The 24,981-nt window shown below is 32.7% G+C and overlaps 1 long non-coding RNA gene and 2 pseudogenes across 2 annotated transcripts; all 3 read left to right on the forward strand.

Moving 5' to 3' along the window:
- The window catches only part of LOC115981064, a 36,592-nt pseudogene extending 21,293 nt beyond the window's left edge, over positions 1 to 15,299 (forward strand).
- LOC115982973 lies at positions 4,787 to 7,972 on the forward strand. Its single transcript, XR_004089799.1, has 3 exons — positions 4,787 to 5,468; positions 7,261 to 7,414; positions 7,770 to 7,972. It is a non-coding gene; the product is annotated as an uncharacterized LOC115982973 (long non-coding RNA).
- A 3,413-nt stretch (positions 15,300 to 18,712) lies between the features above and the next one.
- On the forward strand, positions 18,713 to 24,582 carry LOC115982482 (annotated as a pseudogene). The gene is made up of 12 exons (XR_004089637.1): positions 18,713 to 18,787; positions 19,475 to 19,592; positions 20,112 to 20,174; positions 20,799 to 20,835; positions 20,969 to 21,050; positions 21,963 to 22,081; positions 22,180 to 22,275; positions 22,696 to 22,806; positions 22,895 to 22,996; positions 23,343 to 23,390; positions 23,599 to 23,814; positions 24,212 to 24,582. The product of XR_004089637.1 is annotated as a sulfite oxidase-like (transcript).
- The last annotated feature ends 399 nt before the right edge of the window (positions 24,583 to 24,981 follow it).

The following is a 24,981-nucleotide window of genomic DNA, read 5'->3' on the forward strand; positions in this document are numbered from 1 at the left end:
TCTATTTTTTCGTCTTCCCATTTAAAGATCAAATAGTAAATTACACCCGATTGGCATGAAAATTGGCATGCATGTTAAAAACATATAGAAAATGTGATCCAACGGTTGGATTTTCAAAATTTAAATTCAACAATAAGTTATTAGTTGGTGTAACATTTTTTAGAGTTACATCAAGTGTAACTAGAACTCCACGATATATTTCTTAATTCGATGTGAATTTTGACAAATGTACCGTTAGATTACATTATCTTCATATATTTTTCATGCATACAAAATTTCAAGGTGATCAAAGATTAATAGTCATGTCATCAATCAATTGTTTAAATTCAAGTTTTTGTAATTTAAAATAACGCATAAAAGATGAGTTTAGATCACATGGTAAATTACACCCGATTGGCATGAAAATTGGCATGCATGTTAAGAGCAAATAAAAAATGTGATTCAACGGTTGGATTTTCAAAATATGAATTCAACAATAAGTTATTGGTTGGTGTGACATTTTTTAGAGTTATATCAAGTGTAACTTGAACTCAATCCTATATTTTTTAATTTTATGTGAATTTTGACAAATCTACCGTTGGATTACATTATCTTCATATATTTTTCATGCTTAAAAAATTTCACGGTGATCAAAATTAATAGCTATATCATCAATCAATTGTTTAAATTCAAGTTTTCGTAGTTTAAAATAAGGCATGAAAGATGAGTTAAGATCAAAGGGTAAATTACATCCGACTGGCAAGAAAATTGACATGCATGTTAAGAGCAAATAGAAAATGTGATCCAACGGTTGGATTTTCAAAATATGAAGTCAACAATAAGTTATTGGTTTGTGTGACATTTTTTAGAGTTATATCAAGTGTAATTTGAACCCAATCCTATATTTCTTAATTTGATGTGAATTTTGACAAATCTACCGTTGGATTACATTATCTTCATATATTTTTCATGCTTAAAAAATTTCACAGTGATCAAAGATTAATAACTATGTCATCAATCAATTGTTTAAATTCAAGTTTTCGTAGTTTAAAATAAGGCATGAAAGATGAGTTTAAAGATCAAAGGGTAAATTACATCCGACTGGCAAGAAAATAGACATGCATGTTAAGAGAAAATAGAAAATGTAATCCAACAGTTGGATTTTCAAAATATGAATTCAACAATAAGTTATTGGTTGGTGTAACATTTTTTAGAGTTACATCAAGTGTAACTTCAACCCAACCCCATATTTCTTAATTGGACGTGAATTTTGACAAATCTACCGTTAGATTACATTATCTTCATATATTTTTCATGCTTAAAAAGTTTCATGGTAATCAAAGATTAATAGTCATGTCATCAATCAATTGTTTAAATTCAAGTTTTCGTAGTTTAAAATAAGGCATGAAAGATGAGTTTAAAGATCAAAGAGTAAATTACATCCGACTGGCAAGAAAATAGACATGCATGTTAAGAGAAAATAGAAAATGTAATCCAACAGTTGGATTTTCAAAATATGAATTCATCAATAAGTTATTGGTTGGTGTAACATTTTTTAGAGTTACATCAAGTGTAACTTCAACCCAACCCCATATTTCTTAATTGGACGTGAATTTTGACAAATCTACCGTTAGATTACATTATCTTCATATATTTTTCATGCTTAAAAAGTTTCATGGTAATCAAAGATTAATAGTCATGTCATCAATCAATTGTTTAAATTCAAGTTTTCGTAGTTTAAAATAAGGCATGAAAGATGAGTTTAAAGATCAAAGAGTAAATTACATCCGACTGGCAAGAAAATAGACATGCATGTTAAGAGAAAATAGAAAATGTAATCCAACAGTTGGATTTTCAAAATATGAATTCATCAATAAGTTATTGGTTGGTGTAACATTTTTTAGAGTTACATCAAGTGTAACTTCAACCCAACCCCATATTTCTTAATTGGACGTGAATTTTGACAAATCTACCGTTAGATTACATTATCTTCATATATTTTTCATGCTTAAAAAGTTTCATGGTAATCAAAGATTAATAGTCATGTCATCAATCAATTGTTTTAATTCAAGTTTTTGTAATTTAAAATAACGCATAAAAGATGAGTTTAAAGATCAAATGGTAAATTACACCCGATTGGCATGAAAATTGGCATGCATGTTAAAAAAAAATAGAAAATATGATCCAACGGTTGGATTTTCAAAATATGAATTCAACAATAAGTTATTGGTTGGTGTAACATTTTTTAGAGTTACGTCAAGTGTAACTTGAACCCAACCTTATATTTCTTAATTTAATGTGAATTTTGACAAATCTACCGTTGGATTACATTATCTTCATATATTTTTCATGCTTAAAAAATTTCATGGTGATCAAAGATTAATAGCCATGTCATCAATCAATTGTTTTAATTCAAGTTTTCGTAGTTTAAAATAAGGCATAAAAGATGAGTTTAAAGATCAAAGGGTAAATTACATCCGATTGGCAAGAAAATTGACATGCATATTAAGAACATATAGAAAATGAGATCCAACGGTTGGATTTTCAAAATATTAATTCAACAATAAGTTATTGGTTGGTGTAACATTTTTTAGAGTTACATCAAGTGTAACTTCAACCCAACCTTATATTTCTTAATTTGATGTGAATTTTGACAAATCTACCGTTGGATTACATTATCTTCATATATTTTTCATGCTTAAAAAATTTCACGATGATTAAAGATTAATAGCCATGTCATCAATCAATTGTTTTAATTCAAGTTTTTGTAATTTAAAATAACGCATAAAAGATGAGTTTAAAGATCAGATGGTAAATCACACCCGATTGGCATGAAAATTGGCATGCATGTTAAAAACAAATAGAAAATATGATCCAACGGTTGGATTTTAAAAATATGAATTCAACAATAAGTTATTGGTTGGTGTAACACTTTTTAGAGTTACGTCAAGTGTAACTTGAACCCAACCTTATATTTATTAATTTGATGTGAATTTTGACAAATCTACCGTTGGATTACATTATCTTCATATATTTTTCATGCTTAAAAAATTTCATGGTGATCAAAGATTAATAGCCACGTCATCAATCAATTGTTTTAATTCAAATTTTCGTACTTTAAAATGAGGCATAAAAGATGAGTTTAAAGATCAAAGGGTAAATTACATCCGATTGGCAATAAAATTGGTATGCATGTTAAGAACATATAGAAAATGAGATCCAACGGTTGGATTTTCAAAATATGAATTCAACAATAAGTTATTGGTTGGTGTGACATTTTTTAGAGTTACATTTAGTGTAACTTGAACCCAACGCTATATTTCTTAATTCGATGTGAATTTTGACAAATCTACCGTTAGATTACATTATCTTCATATATTTTTCATGCTTAAAAAATTTCATGGTGATCAAAGATTAATAGCCATGTCATCAATCAATTGTTTTAATTCAAGTTTTTGTAATTTAAAATAACGCATAAAAGATGAGTTTAAAGATCAAATGGTAAATTACACCTGATTGGCATGAAAATTGACATGCATGTTAAAAAAAATAGAAAATATGATCAAACGGTTGGATTTTCAAAATATGAATTCAACAATAAGTTATTGGTTGGTGTGATATTTTTTAGAATTACATTTAGTGTAACTTGAACCCAACGCTATATTTCTTAATTCGATGTGAATTTTGACAAATCTACCGTTAGATTACATTATCTTCATATATTTTTCATGCTTAAAAAATTTCATGATGATCAAAGATTAATAGCCATGTCATCAATCAATTGTTTTAATTCAAGTTTTCGTAGTTTAAAATAAGGCATAAAAGATGAGTTTAAAGATCAAAGGGTAAATTACATCCGATTGGCAAGAAAATTGACAATTATAAAATGTATGTTGCCTTAGTGTTAAGCACGTGTGTGTTTCACCTTCATGTCCCAGGTTTGAACCTTCAGAATATGTTTTATTTTTCATTTTTTAAGTTTCTATCAACCCAACCGATATGTATTAAATATAAATATGTACAACATATTCCAAGATGTGTACCGCTAGTCTAGTGGTTAGACACGTTGTGACAATACTTGGCCCAGTTTCGAACATTGCTAAAACCATTTTTAATATTTTATTTTTTTCTCTCCTACAAAACTACGTCGTTTTATACATCAACTTAAAACATAAAAGAAAAAAAACCCTACTTTCTACATTTCACTTCAGCCGCCTCACGCCCTCACCCTCACCCTCACCCTCAGATTCTTTTCTTTTCTTCTCTCTAAGTTCCATGATGAGCGGCGATGTCAATATGCTTTCTTTTATTTCTTTTTCTTTTTTTCTTTTTTTCTTTTTTCCTGGTGCGGTTGAAGCAGTCACAAGCGGCGTCGTCTTCTTCTTCGCTGAAGTCTCCGCCTAGAGCTGTGGTTCCGCTTCGGTGGGGGATAAGGCAGCCGCGTTCGAGGTCAGCAACGTTGAGATGCGACGGCGCCGTTTCGCGGAGGAAGGATGCTGATTCCACGAGATGCAGCCCTACCACTCCTCTCTCTTGGAGCGGTGGCGCCTCCCCTTCCGCCACCGCCAGATCCAAGGTTCTTTCTCTCTCACTATCTTTAACTTTATGTTTTTGGTTTTCTTTTTCGGTGTTTTCTTTTTCCGGCCACCTGATCTGTATTTAGGCGTGTCAATATACTAATGTTTCGTTTTGTTCAATTTTTAGATTATTTCAGAGAAGAATCGCAGAGAGATCTGCAAGTACCTCTTCCAAGGAATCTCTCTCTACTCAATTTTAGTTTATTTTTTTATTGTTCGGTTTTTGTGAATTGGGTCACTTAGGAAACTGAGGAAAATGAAAGATTAATGAATAATATAGAAAATTTTGACTTCTGTGCTTAACGTTGTTTTTGTTTATTGAAATGCTAAATAGGAAATCAAAAACCTCAATTCAATTTTTTAAGCAAAAAACTGTGGTGGGTTATTGTTCCAATTTTGATGTAGATATTTAGTTTTGATTTTTTAATGTGAAAAATCGAGAGCCATTGAATTCAGTGATTATAACTTTTCATTTTTGTCATCATTTTTTTAAGGAAGCATCAGAGAGAATAAGAATTAATAATGTTACATATTTGGATTTGGTTTGGTTGGGGGGGTTTGTTTAATTTCTTTGCTTTATTGGTATTAAATTACAAAAAATTTGTATTTCTAGTGGGCTTGCTGGTTTTGATTTTTTTTTTTTCCCCTATTGATTGAGTTGTATTTCTATTTGCTTTCCTGGATTATGTTATGAAGCTCCTTTTGCTTTTGTTTGTAAGTTGATATGTTCATACATATAGCTGTTGTGTTTAATATTTTTTAATTGTTTGAATTTCTAGTGGCCCACCTCGCTTTGAAGGAGGTTCAAAATTTGGAGATCATGATGGGTACCGTGGAGGTCCTCGTGGTCCTCCAGGTGAATTTGGTGGTGAGAAGGGAGGAGCTCCACTGGATTTCCAGCCCTCTTACAGGGTAATTTTACTCTTACTTTTTTAATGGACTTTAATTTGTTTAAATTGTTATTGTGAATTATACTATGCTTGAATTACATATTTAGATAATAGCTCCCTTTAAAGTTGTAACTGCTCAAGTCAAGAATAAAAAACAGTTTTCACATTGTTTTATATGCTTTGTGATATTTCTGTATCTGATTTTCCAAATGAACTTAATGTTTTGTGCATGTTAAATTTTTATAAACTTAATTTCAAGGCCTTGAATGGACAGTGTTTACTAAGCAATCTTCTCCACTTCATGGATTGGACTTTTTAGAAATTTGTGCAAATATTTATTCAGTTTTTTCTTTTGACACTTCGAATACTTCCTGTGTACTAGGTTGGCAACCCTTTTTACTCTTTTTTAGGAATTACTAATATTTATCCAAAAAAATATAATAACTTACCAATGTTTTGAGTTAGTTTAACGAAACCACACTCCTTAGAATAAACTGTTTAGCATCAAGAACTTACAGTAAAGGGCATGATATTACACTCTTATTTAAAAATTATTGCTTTTGAATTCCAAAATTTTCAATGTTAGCAATGCAGGTCTTTTACATTTTAGATGATCAGAACTCTTTCCATGTTAGATGCATCCATGTTATCATTAAAACTATATGTTGTTATGATAATTTATTTTTCAGATTCTTTTAGATTTCTTAGGATTTTAAGAAACTTAATTATGTGAAGTTCTAATATCATTTGACATGATGGAATCACTTTCAAATCCATCCATGTGCTGTCCAATCATCTGAATGCATTTTATGAAACCTTGATCGCTTGTTTGATTAGTTTACTGTTATATCCTTAATTCAGTCAGGGAGAACTGTTTACTATTTTGAACTTAGTGTCTTTTGCAAGTTTTGGTGGATGCTTGGTATACAACTTTTACACCAGATTTGATTTAAATTTTATGTCAACCATTACATTAAAGCATTTGTGCTATCTTAATAATTGCCAACCGGAAAAGGTAATGCAACTTTACCTAAATAAACCTTTTAGGTATCCAATTGTAAACATTTTTCCTTCTAGAAAAAATAGTACATATTTTACTGTATTCAAAAATATTTAGATCCATTGTATGTGATTGCAGTTCTAAGGATCAGTCTATGCTTATTAAAGAGACTTTCTGTCATTATCCCAACATCATTGTTTGAGCATGCATAAATTGTCTTCATAATTGTATTTTCTTTACATTTCAATATTGTGTTTACCTTTATCTAAGCACTCCTATATATTCTGTAAACAAATCAGCTTGGTCCCAAAGTGCCACTTTTATCAAATTAGGTTCAATTAATGGAGCCCACATAATGCATCTTTTAGCTTTATAGCATGATTTTAGTCCAAATGTTATTAGTCATTTTCCTAACCTGCCTTTTGAAGCCACCTCCTCCCCCACCCCAAAAAAAAACCGAAAAGAAAAGCCAAAGAAGGGAAAAAAAAAAGTATAATTTGTAGCCCACTGTGTGGGCGTTACTTTCTCCTAACTTTTTTAGCTACAAAATGTTTAGACTATTGATGTCTTAGAAAGCAATTTAAGGATCAATAACTTTTGATAAGTGCCAAATATATTTGGAGGGCTTGTGTGCACATTCTTTATTTTGGAAGGAAAAGAATATGTGAGTGTAGATTGAAACTTTTAACTTAATAATCCATTTGGTGGCAGCCTGAATATCTTTAGACTCATTGAATAGAACTTAATTGGAAGGTTTTTTAATTTTTTTTTTAATTTTTTATGAAATCTAATTCAACTCACATGGGAATCACAGCCACTGCCTACCTATCAGTACTTTGAGAATGTCCAGAACTTTTTGGTGGCTATTGAAGAGCTGAAATTGCCTGGCTTTGAAGCTTGATCTGCCCAACCCACCACCTTCTCCGGCCGCTGCAGCCTCCAGCCTCTATCCCGATCTGCCCTCTCAAGTATTTTTTGTCCTTAAATTTCATAATCTAATTTTTCTCTCTCCACTCCATAAGCCATACGTTTATAAATTACAATGTTTGTGACTCTGTGATTGTGGTTTTTTTATTTTATTTTTGGATGATTGTGAATTGAATTTAAATATGTGATTGTGTTTGGGACTTGGGAGTCAACTCTCAGAGATATTTTTTTTTGCATCTGCTGAGTGTGAGAGTGCAAAAAAAACTGTTGAAAATAAGCTCATTTAAACACAACCAGTTTCGCATTTTTTTTTATATGCAGAGTGTTGTGTTTATATGTTATGAGTTTTTTTTTTTTTTTAATTGCCTTGTTCTTTTGTGGTGCATTTGCGTGCAGGTTAGGGTTCTCCACTCTCTAGATCACACAAATTTACTCAAATTTTGTTCCTGGTAAGGCCTTATTCGAACACAGAAACACAGAATCTACTGTTATTAGAATTGTATTTTTTTTGTTTTACGTGTGTTTCATGGCTGATACTTATATGTAAAGTGCTTTGGGTGGGGGAGCCAAACTCAATGCACTCTGTGCTACTGTTTGGAGGTTGATTTAGGTAGCAATATGCTTATGTCCATTTACTTCCTTGTTCTTGTATTGGGCCATTAATTGGCATCATTTTTCTGTGGCATCAAGTGTTTATCAAAGCCTCAAATTGATGAGATTGTAGAACAATTACCCAATTTAGTTATGGTATCATATATTAATTATGACAAATTTTAGTTGTGCATTTGTAATAGAAATGTGGTTTTAAAACCCACTAGAAAAAGGAAAAAAAAAAAAAAAAAAAAAAAAAAAGAGACCTATAGCGGCGGGCAAAAACCGCCACTAAAGGTGTGTTTTAAGTGATTCCCTATAGCGACGCCGTATGCTCGCCGCTAAAAGATACATCTATAGCGGCGCTTTTCGCAACCGCCGCAATCTACCTATAGCGGCACTGCAGCACCGACGGGACTGCCCGCCGCAATAGCACCCGCCGCTATAGGTCGAATGTACCTTTAGCGGCGGTTTTTGGGGCTTTAGCGGCGGTTTTGGACCGCCGCAATAGCCCGTTTTTCTTGTAGTGAATGAGGTATGCACAAATAAGCTCGCATGAGACAAACATTCTTGACCTTCAAACAGAATTTTATCTTCAATTTTCATGCTTCTGTAAGATTGACATTTCTTTTTCAGATTATCAATCTTCACACACGACATTCTATTTTTTCTTTTGTACTTCTTAATCAAAGATTTAGATTCAGATATGCTATTATGTAAGATGTGATTCTTATTTTCAAAATATTTCAGCATGTGAACAAATATCCTAGCATGTTTCTTTGTTTTTAATAACTCTAAGAGTTCATTGTTAGGACACCCTTCAAACATACTCATAGAGTCATTATCACAAAAACTTAAACCACAATTCAACATGTCCTTTTCCATAACAGCATACAAAACAAAGGGGTCTAGGATCACACTTAGGTAATTAAACCACAGCAAGTGCACCCGCTCTGATACCAATTGAAAGTTTAAATAGTGTATAAAACACTCTTAAACGTTTAGACCCTCAATAACAAAAAAACCAATTCAAGCTTTATGACAAACAATAAGAGTGCGGAAAATGAACATAAGCTATAAACAGAATTGGTAAACAATCTAAGCCAATTAAAATCACATCCACAGCAGAAAATAAAAGGTAAAGATTAAGGGAAGAGAGATGAAAATACAAGGACAACACAATTATGTGTTATCGAAGAGGAAACTGAAGCCCTCGGCGTAAAACCTCTCCGCCGCCCTTCAAGCGATAAGTAATCCACTAGAAAATGTAGTTGGGATATATGAACAGCAATAGACACTCCAAGCCTAATCTACCTAGTGTACCTAAGCCCTCCAAGTTTCTTCCTCCAACGAGGTTGCGCCGAACCTATTTTTTTTCTAACTTTCCAGATTCCGCTACTTGACCATAGCATTAACCAATGTGAAATTGGTTCCTTCCTAACTGCTTTCTAGAACACCAAACAGCCCTCTCACAGTAATGGATATGGTGAGAAAAGGTTTTGGTAAAAAGGTCTCTCAAGGATTTAACAATGGAGAGGTAGAGAGTAGAGGAATTTGAAGAGTCTCTTATGTGAAGATTGTGGATGAATCAATATTAATTTTCTCTAGGGTTTCTCTTTCAAAATTCTCTCTGGAAGCTCTCTTTCTTTCGTGGGTATAAGGGGAATTTATACTGGGGTGAGAATGGAATGTGAAGAGTCAGGTTTTTCAAAACAGGGCTGGCTCGCGGCTTGGCCTCGTGGCTTGACTGAGTCGCGAGATCCAGCCGCGAGATAACTGAACGGCCATTTGTCCTATTTTGTCCTGTAGTGCTCCAGCTAGCATAATGCTTCAACTTCTGGCATGCCTGGCATGTATGCAGCTTCTAGCGGCTTGCAGCCGCGAGTCACCCGCGAGATCCAGTCGCAAGTCTCTGTTTTTCTTGCACACTCTTGAGCATTTCTTCACACTATCTCACTCACTACCCTTACAAAAATCCCACCTAAATACAAGGTTACTAATTGCTGAAATACAAACAAATTTGGCATGCAATAAACCCAACAAGATGGTTGATTAAATTCAATCTTACAAATCTATTTTATAATCTGGAAATACTTCCATTTTAGAGCAATTGCCTCATAGTATTTTTTTGATAAGTAAAATGATAATTATAAATGGCATTTTTTTTTTTTCTGAATATTATAAATGGCAATTGCCTCATAGTACTATGTCTAAGACGAATATGCCAACACCTACCATAACTATGTGCACTTCCAAATCAATAATTGGCAATCAAAACATTTAGAAATAGGAGGCACATTTCTCACGCCATTGCTTTGTAGCTTGAATAAAGCCCTCTTTAGCAAACCTATACACGAGTCTCAGTCCTACCACTTTCCTTTTAAGAAGACACCCCTCGCATTTTAAAGAATTTATAAGAAGGTTGTTTGACCCAAGTTATTGAGAATATAATTGGTGAAAAGAATAATTTTCCCTCATAAGTTCTATGGCAATCAAGAACTTATGACATTCATTAAGTTATTTCTTAACTTCATTCTTAGAATAAATGAACATCTTTAATACCTCATATTTGCTATTTAGCAAGAAAACATAACAGACTCTTGTGCATTCCAAAATATTAGACATTCTCAAGCATGGCCAAGTTTATATATTGCATGTTATCATATGCTCACACATTAATCAGTACTCCATTCTTACCATTCTTTTAAACTTTGAATGACATGAAAAATTAACATAACAATTAATAAGGTAAGGTACTTGCAACGTTGCTGTGATTTCTCTTAAGTAATAATATATATTATTACTTGATCTTCGTCTCTTCTGTAATTTATATATATTAAACATTCAACTAAACATTGCCAACATTCAATCAAATATATTGTTACTGAAATCCACACGTTTACAAAACAATAATCCCACACCTACTATAATGCAAATTCACACACTTACAATAGTGACAATAATAATCTCACAACTACAATAATGCAAATTCACATTACATTAATTTTGAAGAGTCCATCACTCATATAACCCTTGCTCACATACATCCCACTCTTAGTGAGTACAAAAGAATTCAAAAATTACTTGAAGCATAAGCATAAGGAGATGTGGCTTGAAGACTTTATTGTGAGATTGAGAATTGAGGAAGACAGCCGTTTTTCTGAGAAAGTCCTAGGGAATCATTCCATGGAATCCAAGGCAAATATTGTGGAGCACAAGAAGAAGAAAAGTTAAGTATTCTGGCGAAAGTTCGAACCAAGGCACTAGAGGTGGTGACTTTAAGAGGTCCAATGGCAAATATTATGTGTGTGACAAACTTGGGCATCGTGCAAAGGATTGCTACCAGTGTAAGGATCAAAGGGGGAAAAAAGTGCTCAAGCCACATGATGAAGTCATCTTCAACACCACCTTTCCCTTTTCTTCAAGCTTAGAAATCAAGGAATTGCCCATGAAAATTTGTTCTCCATTACCCACAGGGTGATATGTAGAAACCCATTTCTTATCTGAACATCCTAGGGCTGCTAGCCATAAAAATTTAATGGGATTGATTTAAGAGGTGGCAACAAAAGATGCTCTTCTATCTCACTACATTGAATTTGGCTAAGTTCTTATATGAGGATGCTCCTAGTCTCAAAGAGAATGAGATGGATAGACAAGTTGTTGCTGTTGTGGATGCATGGAAACATGCTTATTTTTTGCGCAAGAACTATATCCTCAATGGGTTGGACAGCACATTGTAGATATAGTTCTTGCGCAAGAACTATATCTCACTACGTTTTTTTTGCATATAGCCGCGTTTTAAAAACGCGGCCAGAGGACATTTTTTTTGTAGTGAGTTGTGCTTCTACACAAACTTGCTGACTTAAAAAATAAAATAATAAAATATTATTATTTGGGCAAGGTGGTTCAGCTCAGACATACCTAAGCCCAACCCAATGTACAATCCATGAACATATAAACTCAAATATTATTTCTTTCCTTTCCTACATGAAACTCAACAATTTTCATCACTTTAATAACATATTCAAGTGGAAACATTAGGATTCAATTTTTTATTCATTCTATAATATTTTTCTAACACGTCTTTCCTATTCTTGCATCTCCTAAAATTAATTAAGCGAAATAACGTCACTGGGAACATGGTGTTTTTATGCAAAAAGACATACTAAAAATTGTTTTCTCCCACAGTTAACTGGGAAAATATTGATCAGTCTACTCAAAGGCCGCAAATTGATTTCCCAGTTCATTTATATTTAGGAATTAAGGATACTCTTAGGATCATCTGCCTGAATTGGAATATATTGTCCAGTCGATAATTCTGATCTCAAAGCATGTCTAGGAATACCTAACGTATAAAGAATACGCAGCTTTGTTGATGCCTTAAGATCTCCTTGTGTGCATGTTTGATTTGATCACTAGTCACTTACATCAATTTGGTGAGGGGTTTAATTTTCAAAGTTATTACTGAATAGGGGTATATTCCAGGATGATACAGTGATAACAGACTATGAGTAGTAACATATTAGTTACTTTCATCAAGGAAGCAATTAATTGATTAAAATTTGTCTTTGATGGATTTTGCAGTTTCCTCAGAAGTGAGAAGCTATGTCAGAATTACCTAATCCAATCTAGGTAATTGTTTACGCTCCTAAATTTTAATTACTACTAAGTTAATTAAGGCTAATTTTATGATTAATGGGGAATATACATGATTAACCAAATTAACTAAACATGGCTACTTGCAATTGAATGGATAGACATATTAAAGCAACTAAATCAGCAATTGAAAATAAGTAAAGAGAAACAAATCCAAGAAAACATCAAATGTGTTATCAAAAGGGAAAACCAAAGTTCCAAGCAAAAAACACTTCTACGCAATTAGACCACTGAATGATCCACTAAAATGAATAGTTGCAGTACATAGGTTACATCAAAGACCCTCCAAGCCTATGCTATCCAAGTACTTGAGCCCTCCAAGCTCTAACTCGCAACTGATTGCTCAAAGTCCTTTCTTCAATCTAGCTACCCAAATCCTGCAATCAAGCCCCATTTCTCCTTCAACCTCCCAGGTTGAAATTGGGCAATCTCCAATATTCTCCTGCAACCAAAATACTCACAACACTCATGGATAGTGATGTTTGTGATTGGGATGATTTCCTTTCAAAGGTTTGGCTACGGTGAGAGAGAATAGTGTTTGGCTCTCAATGAAAGGCTCAATTCTCCCGACTATCATGTGGGTGCTTAGGATAAAATTCGTAGGAATTGAGTGTATATATATTGGGTAAGGGAAAAGGTATAGTAGAGGATCTGAAAAACTGATGCCTCAAGTTCTAGAATTTCACAAATCATGTCCCGTGAACTATCTAACGAGTCGTCCCAAGAACTACTTCCTCAACTGTTTTTCAATTGCAGTCATGTGCCATTCACAAGCCATTTCGCGAGTCACTTATCATGTGAATTGTCCCGCAAGAGCCCAACCTAATTACAAGTAAAGCCCACAAATATGATGAATTAAGTGTGCGTTTGGCATTGGCTTAAAAAACTAGGTTTTTTTTACTATTCAACTTATTTTGCTACTATTCATAGGTCCCGTTGCTCTTTTTGGTACTATTCATAAATCTCACTGTACTATTTCAGCAACTACAGTACTTTCAGTAAAAAATTTTCAATTTCAGCTAAATAAACTGTTCCTAAACAAACACTAAGAGTCTGTTTAGATACCGCTTATTTTGCTGAAATTGGAAACTTATTGCTACTACAGTACTTTCAGCAAAAAGTTTTCAATTTCAACTAAATAAGTTGTTTCCAAACAATCACTAAAAGTCTGTTTGGATACCGCTTATTTTGCTGAAATTGGAAACTTATTGCTAAAAGTACTGTAGATAAAGGTAAAAGTTAGCTGAAATAGTACAATGGGACTCATGAATAGTATCAAAAGTGAAGTGGGATCCATGAATAGTAGCAAAAATAAGTTGAATAATGAAATAATTTTCATTTTTCATTAGTATCCAAACGGAGGCTAAGTATGAAAATACAATTAAATTGACACAAAATAAAACCAACACAAATTACATAGAAATTACAACTTAACAGTATGTAATGTTTTCTATGGTCAAGAATTCTATTTAGCACAATGACAGGCATAATTCTGCACAAATGAGAAACTTCCACTAGCTCATTAACGTGGGATTCCACCATACAATTGATTTCAATGTGGATGGTGCTCCTAGTAACTGTGCTTAAATTTGGTCTAATATGAGGACTTCTCCTTTTCTTTACAATCATCATCACTAGTCGTGCAAATAACAGTTCATGGATATGCAGTATCTGGAGGTGGGCGAGGGATAGAGCGAGTGGATGTACTTTTGTTGGTGGCAAGACATGGGTGGAAGTGTCAGGTATTAAAACCCTATGTTGCTATTGATTAAAGCAGTGACAAGTGAAGTGGGCACTGGGCATGGGTGCTTTTTAAGGCCGAAGCTGAAATCTCTCAGAATACTGAGGTAGTCGCAAAAGTAGTAAGTTACTACTACTCTTTAATTAACATTACTTTTCTGAGAATAATAAGATGTCCATCAATACTTGATCCAACCAAGCTAAATCTTAATCAGGAGGTGAATTCAAGATTGTCTCGGAAATTTTGAGTGTATATTTAGGGGACATCTCTCATTTGAAGCGTCTTGCTCAGAACAATGCCAATTCTTGATTGAGAAATAAAGACTTCATAATGCACACCCAGTCTATTTGGGAACAGCTTAGGTAGCTTCTTTCTGCTAAAAAAAAATTTGCTAAAATTGTATTAAAATATGCTTATACTTTGAAAAAAAATTAAAAAATTTATATAAAAAAAAAAAGTTTTAAAAAATTAGACATAAAAGCTAAAAAGCAAAAACTAGCTCTAAGCGCTGTAGTCTGTAGTCAAACACGGTAGTATGCATGGAATTTTCCAATCCTTACGCAGCCGGGACATGTTTGAAGTGATGTATGGTCCTTGTCAATGATTTTTTTTATTTGCCAGTAATGATATGTATTCGTCTCATAATGGACAGGTTGATATATATAGCTGCGACTGTTCAGCCCGACAACGTGGAGTTCATATGGAATTTGAGAGGAATTCGGATCCACATTCAGATAGAAAACCCTGACAATTGATTTTCCTTCTACACTATTTAGCGTCACAAACACAGATTCCACTTGCACGTTATCAATAAATCTGATCAATTGTCAATCTATTTATCAGATAGATTCCTGTGTGTAAGATTTTGTTGATGGACGTCAGTGGGAGTTGTATTTGCTGAGATTGGTAATTGTAAAGATCAGAATTATGCCCTCTAGTTATTCCCAATTTAGGAATTAAAGTTCTGATCGATATGCACTATTCTAGCACCAATATGGCAATGTCTGAACTACACAAATTTCACGTAAACATCATTTTGAATGATTCAGATGCCAGCAGACATGCTTGGCTGGTTATAGAAAAACATCACTGAAACCTCAAAAAAAGAATTTATTTTTTGAGCAAAAATTATAGTAGACGTTATTTATTTAGAATAATGTTGTGCAGTTGGAAAGAGAAAAGATGGACATTTCAACAATGATCCCCTCATCCTCTTTTACAACACTAGCAAAAGTTAGGTAGCATGATTACATTTAAAGGTACACTAACTAATGATATATTAACAAACTCTCACATATCAGCTTAATATCCTTAAGAATATTCCAAGATACTTCCCATGAACAGATCAAAACTTAGTACAGGAAATCATCCAGTTTAGCAAAATTGCATTTTGCAATGACATTGAAGAAGTAGATAATTTGACAAAGTTGGAGAGCTACCAGAATGAATTCTAGAATGGAGCTTGAAGCCAAACGACTCGAGCAAAGAAACAATCTCAGAATAAATGGTTGCATGACTTATCTTCCTCAGTACATGGCACACATAAGAAAGTGTGATTGGGGACCTTTTTCTCCCGCCAAACAATAAGTTTTTATAATTTCATTCTACGAGTTTTCATATTTTGAATTCGTTACATGATAGTTTCATTTCCAATGCTATAAGCCATATCTCTTAAATTTACATAACTAAGCAATCATTAATCCACTATTGTGTTTGTAGCATTACTCGATTAAGATGAAAATTCAACTCAACTTTTTTTTTTTTTTGGTTGCATTATTTTTGTTGTTTGCATATCATTACGAATCTTTCTTAATACTTTAATTTTGTTTGTGTAAATAGTGTTACTCTATTAACAATTCAATGTGTAAACGCTGTAAATACACTGCCTCACCCCCAATGATTTCAATAGTCTAATTTTTGTCTTTAATAATACTACCTCACTCCCACACATGTCCCACTCAAGTTACAATTAGACAATAAATGATAGTTTCATTTCCAATGCTATAAGCCACATCTCTTAAATTTACATAACTTAGCAATCATTAATCCACTATTGTGTTTGTAGCATTACTCGATTAAGATGAAAATTCAACTCAACTTTTTTTTTTTTTTTTGGTTGCATTATTTTTGTTGTTTGCATATCATTACGAATCTTTCTTAATACTTTAATTTTGTTTGTGTAAATAGTGTTACTCTATTAACAATTCAATGTGTAAACGCTGTAAATACACTGCCTCACCCCCAATGATTTCAATAGTCTAATTTTTGTCTTTAATAATACTACCTCACTCCCACACATGTCCCACTCAAGTTACAATTAGACAATAAATGATAGTTTCATTTCCAATGCTATAAGCCACATCTCTTAAATTTACATAACTTAGCAATCATTAATCCACTATTGTGTTTGTAGCATTACTCGATTAAGATGAAAATTCAACTCAACTTTTTTTTTTTTTTTTGGTTGCATTATTTTTGTTGTTTGCATATCATTACGAATCTTTCTTAATACTTTAATTTTGTTTGTGTAAATAGTGTTACTCTATTAACAATTCAATGTGTAAACGCTGTAAATACACTGCCTCACTGCCAATGATTTCAATAGTCTAATTTTTGTCTTTAATAATACTACCTCACTCCCACACATGTCCCACTCAAGTAACAATTAGACAATAAATCAATAGTAAACATACTAAGAGCACTCATATAGGTCAATGCAAAATAGTTAAAAGGTTATTAATTTATTACATTTAACCCCAAAATTCACCTACATCAAATTAGCCAAACTTAATTGTGTAAAATAAAAATAAAAATAAAAAAGAGCTACATTGTTACTACTGCTATGTAAATTGATAAAAAAAAATTTAAAAATAAGAGAAAAATATACATGAATTAGGAGAATAATAAAAAATAAAAATAAAAAGTAATGCTAGGACCACTACTTTTGCCACAACTTATTTATATGGCAAGCTATGAAGGGTGGAGTTATGGGTCCACCATTCATGACTTGTCATGTGAGCAAATTGTGACAAAAGTTATAGAAAAAATTATAATCCTAACATTTTTCCATAAAAAAATTGATAAAGAAATAATATTTTAATGATATGTAGTAAAAAATAAATAATTTGAGATTGGGTGTTTTGAAAATAATTGTATAAAATAGAAAGAGTTCATTAGTATGCTAAAATAGACCCAAAAAAAAGTTGAACGAGTTGATGTGAATATCACAATAATTCAGTAAGTAATATAAAATATAATTTAAATTTTAAATTTAGGCTTTAAAGCATTCTACACTAGGCCCAAGGTCCCATAGAAGAGTAAAGTCAGTAATTTGTTACGTTAAGAGTAAAATAAAACAAGGAAAAAACAATTGAAGAAAACAAAGCACAAGAACCAAGCAAGAAGAAGACGATGAAGGTCTGAAAAAGAAGCCAACCAAATATTTATCAAAAGGTTTTTCTCTGGGTGGTCTCTTTTTTCTTTTTCTTTTTTCCCTCAGGGTGGCCACTTTTTTTTCTTTAAGGTATACAAATCATAAAATTTTAATTGTATTATATGTATAACGTGGCGCCGCCACTGCAACCACATAATAGATTATTTTTAAAAAATCACATAATAAATTTTAAAACCTTGCTTTCTTGACATCCTTTCATCCAAAAAAAGAAAAAAATTCTTACCCCCAAAAAAAAAAAAAAAAACTATTTTCTTCTTTTCTTCTTTTTTTTTTTTTTTTTTGGTTGTGTTCCCCTCAATTTTTCTAGTCCAGCTATACATCAAAGTGTTGTTGGAAATTTAAGTTTTGGCCATTACTGAGCCTCCCCCGTTATTTTTTTATTTTATTATTTTTTTTTTTTTTTTTTTTTATTTTTTTTTATATATTTTTTTTTTTTTTTTTTTTTTATTTTTTTTTTTTTTTTTATTTTTTTTTATTTTTTTTTAATTTTTTTTTTAATTTTTTTATTTTAATTTATTTTAAAATGTTTTTTATAATTTTTATTTAATTTTTTTTTTTTTTTTTTTTTTTATATGTCGAATAATTTTTTTATCATTTCTTTTTTTTTTTTATTTATCTCCTCTCTCACATCTTCCAATCTTCTTCTAAACTTTTTCATATAACAACCTTCTAGTTCTATATTTTCAACCTAACTCCTATGTTCAAAAAAAAAAAAAAAAATGGAAATCCCATGTTAATTTGAGTCCAAACCTTAAAAAACGAAAACAAAATGGAGTAGTTGGTTAAATCGGATCCATGTCACGTAGCAAAAACAACTAGAACGTTAAAATGTTTATTTATTGACAGTAGCAAAAATGGAACTCTCTCTCTCTCTCTGTGTGAGAGTGTTTGTGAAGAATGAAATTTCTAAGAGGCCCGTCTGATTATTCTCAAGAACCACCTCGGCATCCAAGCCTTATAATTAATTCCCAGGTTAGATACCTCGTTTTTTTAAACGGAGATATTCAATGACATTGATTTTATGATGTTTCTCTTTCGCCAGCTTTGTTCTTAAATCAACTACCATGAATGATTCATTTTTATAAATCAAATGTGTTCATGTGTACGATAACCCCGTGTGTTTTATATCCATGTGTTCTATTCCTCTCTTATACTATATAATTTATTATTTTTCCCTATAATTAATTCAAATTCCTCTTCACTTTTTCACTGTTAAAGACTCCTATATAACTGTCACAGCCTCTTATATGATCATATTTTTAAATATAAAATAAAATCATTTTTTCTATTTTTCTTGGGGTTACAGTCAGGAAATTCAGCTAAGTTTTTAGGATAGGAGGGGTAGGTAATGTTTTCGTTGATATTTATACACAAACAAAGGGTAAATACGTATGTACGTGCATTCGGAGTGTGACATATTTGTCACGTGTTTGGATGTGGCGCCAAATATTCATATATTTTTTTCTACTCTATATTATGTATGCTATTTAGATTCATAAATAATAAAATAATAAAAAATGTATGCTGTTTAGGAAAGCTTCGTACTTTAGGTAGGCTTTTTTTTTTTTGGCTTCAAGTCAAGTCTAGTTTATCAAAAAAAGTTTAGTTATTGTTATTGACTTATTGTTTTTTTTTTTCTTTTGTAAATCTTTGATACAGGAACCTTTCAATGCTGAGCCTTCACGCTCTGCCTTAATTTCCTCCTCTTATGTGACCCCAGTGGATTTGTTCTCAAGCGAAATCATGGGCCAGTCCCTATAGTTGATGACATTGAAAGGTTTAATATTTCTACACTCAAACCTTCTAAATGTCAGATCTCTAATGGACAAAATGGGCTTCTGCCCTTTTTGGGCAAATTAATCAGCCTTTTGCCCTTCTTCTCAAACTAAATAGGGAAATATCCCTCTTTTAAAAATCGAGTTTTTGAAAATCGATTTAACCCCTATAGTGACGTTTTCAAGGACCTATAGTGACGTTTATAAAGACCTATAGTGGCGTTTTGTAACTTTCATTGCCTATAACTCGATTTCATGGATATCAAGTTATAAAACATCACTATAGGTTCTTAAAATGTCACTATAGGTCCTTAAAAACGTCACTATAGGACTCCATAATTTTTTTTTTTTTTAACTCGATTTTGAGAAACTCGATTTTCAAAAGATGGGTATTTCCCTATTTAGTTTGGGAAGAAGGATAAAAGGCTAATTCATTTGCCCAAAAAGGGCAGAAGCCCATTTTATCCCTAATATAAGATTTCATTGACATCTACAACTTATTTGTTACATATATATATCAGGTACCGAGTATCTATATGTGGGTTGGTGGAAAAATCCATGGAATTATCTATTGCTGATATGAAGTAAGTATTGACTTGCACGATCATGCGTGTTCTTGATTATCAATGAGAGACAAAAAAAGAAGTTTCCCTTTGAAGTTGTTCCGTGTATCAGGGGCTACCAAGTACCAACACACTGGCTTAATTTTTACCCTCCTTTTTTCATTTCATGAAATATGATAATAAATCAAATTAACAATAATGATAATTCTAGAGACATAGCTTTTTCGACAACTGTTAGTGCGGTTTATTGTGATTGTGATTGATGCATAATAAGAATGCTATGAGTGGTAAATCTATATAAAAAGTAAAATTTCAAACTACTATCACAAGTTGCCACCTTAATAGATGATTTTTTTTTAAATAATCAACAAGTGGAGAAGAGGGATTCGAACCCTACAAAGCTCGTCACCTCAATTGATGATGCTACAGCCTACAAGCTCTACATATGAATTTTTTTCAGGCATTATTTAAGGAGCTCTCTTTCTTTTCCTTTTTTTTTTGCATTAAATGAATCATTTTTAAAGATAAATAAATAAATAAATTTTTTACACAATAGTCAAGAAAAAATTAGTGAATCCATGGTGAATTTGGGCTTAACCAAGCCCTTTCTTACAATAGATGTGTTTTTTTTTCCATGTGAAACAGGAAGCTACCCAAACACATAGTGACAGCCACTTTACAAGTATGTTTCATGGCGTGTCTTATTGTTAGCATTGGTTTCCTTGGGTTGGCTGAGATACATTCCATTTCTCTGTTGCAATCATAGGGCTCAAATTTAATTAACTGAATGATTTCCCTTGTTTTGAGTTAAACAGTGTGCAGGTAATAGAAGGACTGCCATGAGCAAAGTTAAAACCGTGAAAGGTGTTGGCTGCGATGTTTGTGCCATTGGAAATGGTTTGCTTTCCTTATCATTGTTGCACAAGTTTTGGAATTTTTTGTTGTCAGCTTGTAAATTTTGGATTTGGACATTCGAACATAGAGATTTTAGTATTTTACACTGTCATAATAGTTTGTCTTTTATTTCTTTTTATGGCACCTATTCTGGTCAAAAAATGTAGACCCCTTTGTGATCCTTTGCCATTTATTGTTATACACAAGAATTCAGTCCGAAACTTCTAAATGTTTTGAAATAAAATGTATACAATGTATTTAAATGAAAAGTACAAAGTTTAACTACAAAATTGGTTATAACCTAAAACTACAACTTTACTCAATATATTTTTATTAAATGTGAATTTTGTCAAATCCACCATTGAATTACATCTTCTTTTTATATCTTTTTTATTAAAGATTAATAGTTATGTCATCAATAAATTGCTTAAATTACAATTTTTTGTAGTTTAAAATTATGTAAAAATATAAGATTATAGATTATATAATAAATGACATCCAATTTATTCAAAATTTGACATGTGTATTGAAAACATATCCAATTCAACAGTTAAATTTTCAAAATATGTAGTAATGTTCATTTTATTGAGTAAGGTTGTAGTCTTATGTTACAACTAATTTTGTAGCTGAAGTTTATCCTAAAGAGAGATACTAAGTCTACAACATTTTCACAATAAATCATAAGTGGTTAGCTGTTATTGGTTCAAATTTGAAACTAATACTAAGATTACTTTTTTGCCCTAACAATAACAACCAGTAACAATCTGCCACTTAGGATTTGTTGTAAAAATGTTGTAAAAAAATAGATGACTATTAGACCATTTTAATTGTTAGTGATGATCCTAAAAGCCTAAAAGTTATAATCATTGCGGTTTTTGCGTCCTTATTCCTACTGTTGACTCTATCTGCTTTCAGCCATTTGGGGTGGGGCGAAACTGGCAGATGTTCTTGAACTTGTAGGAATACCTAATTTGGCTTCTATCACCCCTTTAGGAGGAAAGCATGTCGAGTTTATAAGTGTGGACAAGTGCAAGGTAAGCTGCAATTTCTTTTTCTTTCTTTTTTTTCTAAACATTGTTCTGTCATGGACTAAATTTCATAGATTGATAATTCTTCAATGTCAACGTTCTAGCAGGAAAATGAGGGTCCAAATGAGGCATCAATTCCACTCATTCAGGCAACGACCTCTGATTCTGAGGTCATACTCGCGTATGAGATGAATGGAGAGGTGAGGGTGTCTTAAGTATGTATCTACTTAGGTTCTGTGTTGTTATGTAATAAATGTGCATTTGGCATTATATGAACAATATATAATTTCTTTGCTCTCAAATATATATTTATCAATCTTACAATGTGCTTCCCCTCTATGCTAGAATTACTTCTTTTTGAACATGCTGTCAACTTCAGAGAAGTTGATGCAACATTTTGTTTAATTCTTCACCAGGTCACTTTTCTGTGTGGTTCTTGATATGTGACAGTGAACTGTTTTCTTTACAAGTAGCCCTTTTTAGTCCCTGACCCTTTTGACTTATTAGTTACAAATGAAAATTTTTCTTATGTTGGAATTCTTTTCATCCACATATCTCTAATTCTTTTAGGGAAGAAGTATGATTAGTTTGTCCTAATAACCTATGTTATCATTCCAAAGCCTTTAAACAGGGATCATGGATATCCACTGCGTGTTATTGTTCCTGGTGTTATAGGTGCACGTTCTGTTAAATGGCTGGATTCCATTAATATAATTGCTGAAGAATGCCAGGTTGGTCATAATTCCAAATGCACCATCTTCTTTGCTGTTCTTTCATCTCCTAAAATTGATTGAGCAAATTAACGTTACTGTGGAACAGGGTTTTTTTATGCAAAAGGACTACAAAATGTCTCCTCCCAAAATTAATTGGGAAAATATTGATTGGTCTACTCGAAGGCCGCAAATGGATTTCCCAGTTCAGGTATATTATTATTTAGGAATTAAGGATATTCCTAGGATCATCTGCCACCTGAGTTGGAATATATTGTCCAGTCAGTAATTCTGATCTCATAGCATGTCTAGGAATGCCGAACGTATACAGAATACATAGCTTTGCTGATGCCTGATGCCTGATGCCTTAAGATTTCCTTGTGTGCATGTTTGATCACTTATATCAACTTGGTGAGGGGTATTAATTTTCAAAGTTATTGCTCAATAGGGATATTCCAGGATGAAACAGTGATAACAGAATATGAGTAGTAACATGTTAGTTACTTTCATCAAGGAAGCAATAATTGATTAAAATTTGTCTTCAATGGATTTTGCAGTCTGTAATTTGTTCTTTGGAGGATGTCACTAAAGTGAAACCTGGGAAGGTATGTGATCTTCTCCATGGTCAAGAGTTCTATTTAGCACAATGAGAAGTGCAATTCTGCACAATGAGAAACTTCGAAGAGCTCATGAACATGGATTCCACCATAAAATTGATTTAAATGTGGATGGTGCTTCCAGTAATTATGCTTAAATTTGGTCTGCTATGAGGACTTCTCCATTTCCTTACCATCATCATCACTTGCTATGCAGATAACAGTTCATGGATATGCAGTATCTGGAGGTGGGCGAGGGATTGAGAGAGTGGATGTATCGTTTGATGGTGGCAAGACATGGGTGGAAGCGTCCAGGTACCAAAAGACAGGAATTCCCTATGTTGCTGATGATAAAAGCAGTGACAAGTGGGCACGGGTGCTTTTTAAGGCTGAGGCTGAAATATCAGAGAATACTGAGATAGTTGCTAAAGCAGTAAGTTACTACTATTCTTTAATCAACATTACTTTTCTGAGAATAATAAGATGGTCAATATTTGATCCACCAAGCTAAATCTTAATCAAGAACCGAATTCAAGATTGTCTCGGAAATTTTGGGTGTATTTTTAGGGGACATCTCTCATTTGAAGTGTCCTAGCCAGAGGAATATCAATTCTTGATTGAGAAGTAACCACTATACATAATGCACACCCATGGACTTAGTAGTCTGCATGGAATCTTCCAATCCTTCCTATACAACGTATATTTATATGACAATGACTGCTTGATGATTGGATTTATGCAGCTGGGACATGTTTGAAGTGATATATGGTCCATGTCAATGATTTTTCTTGTTTGTCAGCAATGATATGTATTTGTCTCATTATGGACAGGTTGATATTGCTGCAAATGTTCAGCCCGAAAACGTGGAGTTCATATGGAATTTGAGGGGAATTCTGAACACCTCATGGCATCGGATCCACATTCACACAGAACACCCTGACAATTGATTTTCCTTCTACACTATTTGGTGTCACAAAGACAGAATCCACTCGCAGTCTTTGATCAGTGTTATTTGCACGCTATCAATAAATCTGAGCAATTGAGAGTCAAGTCTATTTCTCAGATAGATTCCCGTGTGTAAGATTTTGTTGATGGACGCCAGAGGCAGTTCTATTTGCTGAGATTGGTACCTGTAAAGATCATAATTATGCCCTCTAGTTTTTCCCAATTTAGGGATTAAAGTACGTCTGATCGATATGCACTATGCTAGCACCAATATGGCAGTGTCTGAACTACACAAATCTCACGTACACATCATTTTGAATGATTTAGATGCCACAAGACATGCTTGGCTGGTTATAGAAAAACATCTCTGAAACTAATATGTATATTTCAACTGCATGGTTTTCATTTTGAGAATATTCTTTAGCTTTTACCGGTTTATTTTTCTTGTACCCCTGAATAATTTTTGAGCATTCTTTTAAACCTTAATCGGATTAGAAAAAGTAGAAGTGATAGTTTGATCATACGGAAGCATGAAATGGGAGACATACTTTAATCTTACTTAGAGAATCTAAAAACTGGGTGAGTAGTAGTTTATGTTTTAGTTGGAAAGACATCATGGCATCGCTAGTATAGAATGGAGTAGAAGCTTCAATAT

This window comes from Quercus lobata, chromosome 3 (genome assembly GCF_001633185.2).
Source record: "Quercus lobata isolate SW786 chromosome 3, ValleyOak3.0 Primary Assembly, whole genome shotgun sequence".
In the NCBI taxonomy this organism is placed as follows: domain Eukaryota; kingdom Viridiplantae; phylum Streptophyta; class Magnoliopsida; order Fagales; family Fagaceae; genus Quercus; species Quercus lobata.